The sequence below is a fragment of the Amblyraja radiata genome, unplaced genomic scaffold (assembly GCF_010909765.2).
Source record: "Amblyraja radiata isolate CabotCenter1 unplaced genomic scaffold, sAmbRad1.1.pri scaffold_837_ctg1, whole genome shotgun sequence".
Classification (NCBI taxonomy): domain Eukaryota; kingdom Metazoa; phylum Chordata; class Chondrichthyes; order Rajiformes; family Rajidae; genus Amblyraja; species Amblyraja radiata.
In genome coordinates this window covers 26,399-33,615 of record NW_022630841.1, presented here as the reverse complement: position 1 = coordinate 33,615, position 7,217 = coordinate 26,399, and positions in this window count along the sequence as shown.

Below are 7,217 nucleotides of genomic sequence, written 5' to 3'. Positions count from 1 at the left end.
TCATCGGTTTCCTCCCACACTCCAACATTGTGCGGGTTTGTAGGTTGAATGGTTTTGGTAAACTGTAAAATTGTAAAATTGTCCCCAGTGTATTGCGTACAGTTTTGGTCTCCAAATCTGAGGAAGGACATTATTGCCATAGAGGGAGTACAGAGAAGGTTCACCAGACTGATTCCTGGGATGTCAGGACTGTCTTATGAAGAAAGACTGGATAGACTTGGTTTATACTCTCTAGAATTTAGGAGATTGAGAGGGGATCTTATAGAAACTTACAAAATTCTTAAGGGGTTGGACAGGCTAGATGCAGGAAGATTGCTCCCGATGTTGGGGAAGTCCAGGACAAGGGGTCACAGCTTAAGGATAAGGGGGAAATCCTTTAAAACCGAGATGAGAAGAAGTTTTTTCACACAGAGAGTGGTGAATCTCTGGAACTCCCTGCCACAGAGGGTAGTCGAGGCCAGTTCATTGGCTATATTTAAGAGGGAGTTAGATGTGGCCCTTGTGGCTAAAGGGATCAGAGGGTATGGAGAGAAGGCAGGTACGGGATACTGAGTTGGATGATCAGCCATGATCATATTGAATGGCGGTGCAGGCTCGAAGGGCCGAATGGCCTACTCCTGCACCTAATTTCTATGTTTCTATGTTTCTATGTGTGTTTGTGTGTGTGTGTGTGTTGGGTAGCGGCAGTGTTTGCTGGTTGGAGCTGAAGGGCCTGTTTCCGCGCGGCACCTCTACAAGTCCAAGCGTGCGAACTCCGTACAGACAGCACCCGTGGTCGGGATCGAACCCGGGTCTCCGGCGCTGTGAGGCAGCAACTCTTACCGCTGGACCTCTGTGCCGCCACGAGGCGGCAGGTGTAGAGATGGGAAGCTGCGTCAGTAATTGGTGCACTTGGGCACAAACTCGGGTGTAGAATGTTTCTTCGAGAGGGAGAGGGAGGGAAGTCAGACCCGACGGGGAGAGCCGCGCCTTCCTTTAGCCGGGGATGAGACGGGAGGCAAAATGATGCAGACTGGAGGTCAGAGGGCAAAAGCCAAGAGGGGTCACCTATTTCAGGCTCCTCGCCTTCATCAGCTTCTGCTCCCTCACAGTGAGGTCTAGTCCGCGGCAGAACAAAGAAAGGCAGACCATTGAACTTTCTTTGCCTTCCATAGATACATAGAAAATAGGTGCAGGAGTAGAGGCCATTCGGCCCTTCGAGCCTGCACCGCCATTCAATGTGATCATGGCTGATCATCCAACTCAGTATTCCCGTACCTGCCTTCTCTCCATACCCCCTGATCCCTTTAGCCACAAGGGCCACATCTAACTCCCTCTTAAATATAGACAATGAACTGTGTGGCCTCAACTACCTTCTGTGGCAGAGAATTCCACACATTCACCACTCTCTGTGTGAAAAAAGTTTTCCTCATCTCGGTCCTAAAAGATTTCCCCCTTATCCTTAAACTGTGACCCCTTGTTCTGGACTTCCCCAACATCGGGAACAATCTTCCTGCATCTAGCCTGTCCAACCCCTTAAGAATTTTGTAAGTTTCTATAAGATCCCCCCTCAATCTTCTAAATTCTAGCGAGTACAAGCCGAGTCTATCCGGTCTTTCTTCATATGAAGAAATCTGAAAACCAGGCTGATTTCTTTTGCCTTCCATAGATACATAGAAAATAGGTGCAGGAGTAGAGGCCATTCGGCCCTTCGAGCCTGCACCGCCATTCAATATGATCATGGCTGATCATCCAACTCAGTATTCCCGTACCTGCCTTCTCTCCATACCCCCTGATCCCTTTAGCCACAAGGGCCACATCTAACTCCCTCTTAAATATAGCCAATGAACTGGCCTCCGTCACAGTGAGGAGTGTGGCGGATGTTCATGTTAAAACATTATTTGGGTGTCTTGTTGCTCTGTTTTGGTACGACTGGCTAGTCGGGAGCTCCAACGTCACAGAAGGTTCGACCAACCCCCGATGTGAGGTCCAATCGCCCGGCGCGGGGGAGCTGACATCCCCCTCCCGATGCGGGAGCGGATCGCCTCGACGCACAGGGCCCGAAATGCCGCCGGCAACGGGAGTCAAGATCGTCCCGTCAACGGGGGCTCGAGGCCCACGACCGAGGAAGAACTGAGGGAAGGGACGTGAACTTTGTTACTAACACCTATGAGAGAGAAGCGAGTGTCACCAAACTTCTGAATTCTCCGGGGTGGAAGGAACCCTCTCCAAGACAGACGTGAAGCTCACCGTTTGACCTGTTTTTACAAAATGTTAAATGGTCAGCTCGACATAGACTACAAGACCTACACCAAACCCAAACCAATTAGGAGCAGACGAGGGCATTCGATCCAATTTGTGATCCCAGCTACAAAGACAGATGTGTACAGCAATTCGTTCTTCCCCCGCACACACAATTAAAGCATGGAATAATCTCCACCCAACTATAGTTACCCAACCAGATGCAACTACATTTAAAGTAGCTCTTTCTTCCCAATAACCCTTTCTGGCTTAAGCCCTCCCTCCACCACCTCCAGTTTAAATTCCATTTGGAATATTTTGGAGGACCAAGAAGAACCAAGAACTTTATTTCGTCTTCCACCACAGTGAGGAATGTGGAGGAGTCACTGTGGTGGATGTTCATGTTAAAATGTGTTTTTGAGTGATTCTGTTGCTTTTAATTGTATGACTGACCTGACTAATGAAATTGCTCATATGTTGCAAAACATACTTGGGGAATAAAGTCTGATTCTGATTCTGACTGTACGGCAAATCATATTCCTCGTATGTTGCGAAACATATTTGGCTAATAAAGTGTTATTGTGGTTATGATTACTGTAGCACAAAGGGGCGGGGGGGAAGTCAACACAGATTAATTCTCGGGATTAGCAGTGGCACCAGGGTAGAGATAGGAAGGAAGCCAATCTCCTCTGCCTGCATGTGATGCATATCCCACCATTCCCTGCATATCCGTGTGGGATTTCTATTTAAAAGCCTCTTAAACGAATCAAGTTCTAATCAAGTAAACAGCAAGCTATTCTTGATCGGGCTTTACTGGCTTGACCATGCCAATAAACGTCATTCCCTTATCATGTAACGGAATCTGAGGAAAGACATTCTTGCCGTAGAGGGATTACAGAGAAGGTTCACCAGACTGATTCCTGGGATGGCAGGACTTTCATATGAAGAAAGACTGGATAGACTCGGCTTGTACTCGCTAGAATTTAGAAGATTGAGGGGGGATCTTATAGAAACTTACACAATTCTTAAGGGGTTGGACAGGCTAGATGCAGGAAGATTGTTCCCGATGTTGGGGAAGTCCAGAACAAGGGGTCACAGTTTAAGGATAAGGGGGAAATCTTTTAGGACCGAAATGAGGAAAACATTTTTCACACAGAGAGTGGTGAATCTGCGGAATTCTCTGCCACAGAAGGTAGTTGAGGCCACAGTTCATTGGCTATATTTAAGAGGGAGTTAGATGTTGCTCTTGTGGCTAAAGGGATCAGAGGGTATGGAGAGAAGGCAGGTACAGGATACTGAGTTGGATGATCAGCCATGATCATATTGAATGGCGGCGCAGGCTCGAAGGGCCGAATGGCCTCTACTCCTGCACCTATTTTCTATGTTTTCTACTCCTGCACCGTCTCGACATCTTCTGTGGCAAAAATCCAAGATGGCAGCACACGTCTCCTCCTGTCTCTAACTGTGTCTGTTTGTTTTACAAATATGATTTCAAGGAATGTTCAACCTAACCAAGTCCCTGGCTCTGCTGAGTCTGCTGTTAATTTTAATACCCCTGCTGAATTTGAATCTGACTGTGACTCTATTTATATGTTCTCTGTTGTTTTTTTTTAAAATTATTGTCTGTAACTGTGGAACTGTGCTGCTGCCTGTCTTGGCCAGGACTCTCTTGTAAAAGAGATTTTTAATCTCAATGAGACTTATCCTGGTTAAATAAAGGTTAAATAAAAAATAAAATGTTTCTATGCATCTGTACACTGTGGACGGCTCGATTGTAATAATGTATTGTCTTTCCGCTGACTGGTTAGCACGCAACAAAAGATTTTCACTGTACCTCGGTACATGTGACAATAAACTAAACTGAAATGAAATTGTCTCAGAACTACATTAACTTGGGGCATTAGTTTTGTCTTTGTTTTGTCCGGGACATCTGACAATAAAACAATCTTGACTTTGGAGATTTCCAAAGAGTCTGCTGGGTTAACAGACACAAAATGCTGGAGTAACTCAGCGGGTGAGGCAGCATCTCTGGAGAGAAGGAATGGGCCGACGTTTCGGGTCGAGACCCTTCTTCAGACTGATGTCAGGGTAGTCTGCGGTACAGGGTTAAAATGTAGAGATAAGACTGGTGGGAGAACTGGGGGAGAGGGAGATACAGAGATAAGGAGGTGTAAGGTGTGAACACGAGACAAAGGGGATGGAAATAAAGGACAATGTAGAATAGATCATTGTTTAAGAAAGAACTGCAGATGCTGGAAAATCAAAGATAGACAAAAATGCTGGAGAAACTCAGCGGGTGAGGCAGCATCTATGGAGCGAAGGAAATAGGCAACCTTTCGGGCTGAAACCCTTCTTCAGACTGATGTGAGGGTGGGGGAGAAGGGTTTAGAATAGATCATTGTAAGCTGGGAGAAGGTGACAACAAAGCAAACAGGGATAAAATGTAAACGAGGACAGTCAGACTGGTGGGAGAACTGTGAAGGGGGAGGGGATGACGAGAGAAAGTCAAAGTCAAAAGTCAAAATAGCCTTTATTGTCATTCAGACATTGTTGCCTTGCAGTCCTACATATAGTAAAAATGACAAAACACACAATAAACACAAATTAACATCCACCACAGTGAGTTCACCAGGCACCTCCTCACTGTGATGGAAGGCAAAAGTCTTAAGTCTATGTCTCATCCCTTCTTATTCTCCCTCTGCGCCGAGGCGATCCAGGCTTCAGATGTTGTGACCCCACCGGGCGATGGTAAGTAATGTCAGTCCCGCGGCTGAATACAAGCTCCGCGAACGGGCCGGTTCAACTCCGCGGCCCGGGGTGGTCGAAGCTGCCGCCCTCCAGTCCAGCGGACGCAGCTGTTGTTGCGCGAGCTCCGGAGAACAGGTCACCAACCTGTGACCTGCGAGCTCCCGACGATGTCGTACACTGGGCCCGCGGTCGGGTCGGGTGGCCGCTGCCGCCGGAACACTGCCTCAGCTCCGAGGTCGGGTGGCCGCTGCCGGAACGCCGTCCCAGCTCCGTGGCCGGGTCGCCGCTCCCGCTGCCCCAGCTCCGAGGCCGGGTTACTTGAAGTTAGAGAAGTCAATGTTCATACTGCTGGGGTGTAAGCTGCCCAAGCGAAATATGAGGTGCTGTTCCTCCAATTCTCACTCTGACAATTCTGACAGTGGAGGAGGCCCAGGACAGAAAGGTATGCGTGGGAATGGGAGGGGGAGTTGAAGTGTTGAGCAACCGGGAGGTCAGTCTGCTGGGAGAACTCAGAAGGTCAGGCAGCATCAGAATGGTTGCTGCTGTTCCAGATTCCAGCATCTGCCGTTCCTTGTGATCCCAGTTTGCCAAAACATCTGTCTTCCCTTTTCACTCAGCACTCAACCCCCGCAAACAGAATTAGCCGGTCGGTCGCTCATCTTAAAGAAATATTACTGAACAACACAGCGCCAGAGACCCAGATTCCATCCTGGCTGCGGGTGTAGTCTGTGCGGGGTTTGTACATTCTCCCCGTGACCTGCGTGGGTGTTCTCTGGATGCTCTCGCCCTTCCTCGGATACGGTGCCCGAAATTGCTCACATTCCAAATGCATCCTGGCCAGCCCCCTCGAGCTGGTGCTGTGGTTCCACAATCAAGTCCAGACCATCGCGCAACCCAACCTCGGACCTATGTGGGTATTGTGTGCTTTTCACTTAGTATGGGAACTCAAATTTCACTGTACTGTACCTTAATTGGTTAAGTGACAATGAATGCAAACTTGAACTTGAACTTCTTTTATCGAGTTAAGCCATTTAGAACGGAGACGAGGAAACACTTTTCCCTCACAGAGAGTGGGGAGTCTGTGGAATTCTCTGCCTCAAGCTTTCAAGAGAATGCTTTCAAGAGAGAGCTAGATAGGGCTCTTAAAGATAGCGGAGTCAGGGGGATATGGGGAGAAGGCAGGAACGGGGTACTGATTGGGGATGATCAGCCATGATCATATTGAATGGCGGTGCTGGCTCGAATAGCCTACTCCTGCACCTATTGTCTATTGAGTTCTGACGGCTTAGGGTGAGCGTGGAGAGGGTACAATGGATTTGGTGCTTGCCGTGTGGAGGGGGGGGGGGGGGGGAGATAGAGGGTGCAGTGGAGGGAGGGGCCAGGTGTAAGGAGCAAGGGGGGGGGGAGAAAGATAGAAAGAGACAGAGACAGAGGCAGAGGCAGCAGGTTGAGAAGGGTTAAGTGTAGATCGCATGGTTTTGGCTCTCTCTAGATATTACTTATTCCTTGTTCTTTACCACTATTTTGATTGCAAGCAGCTTATGGGCGATATTCCAGGCGTCTCGGGTAGAAACAGAGGGGGAGCTGGCAAGGACTGGTTGGACATCTGATCCCAATTATTACAGAATCTATGGGTCAGTAAGAAGCCTTTCAGCGGCAGTTTAGTAGAGAGATACAGCGTGCAAACAGGCCCTTCGGCCCACCCAGTCCGTGCCAACCAGCAAATCACCCGTTCACACTAATTCTATGCTACGCCCCAGGGACAATTTACAGAGGAAAATTAAGCTGCACGTCTTTGGAGTGTGGACCCGTTGAGTTACTCCAGCACTTTGTGTCCCTCATATGCTTAAGGGCCTGTCCCACTTTCACGACCTAATTCATGACCTCTGCCGAGTTTGCCCTCGACTCATACTCGCAGCATGGTCGTCACGAGGTCGTAGGTAGGTTGTGATGCTAGTCGTGGGTACTCGTGGCATCAAGTAGGTCGGGGCGTTTTTCTAGCCTGATGAAAAATGTCCACGAGTAAAAAAGGTCGTGAATTAAGTCGTGAAAGTGGGTCAGGCCCTTAACCATGAATTCCTGATCTTCCAATCTACCTCATTGCACTTTTTTTTTTAAACTCTGCACTTTCTCTGACACGGCACTGTTTATTTTCTCTTATGTAACAGGAAAAATAAACATTTTTCACCCTACCTCAGCGCAGGTGACAATAATAAACCAATACTTTTGGAAAAAGCGTGGAATCGCAA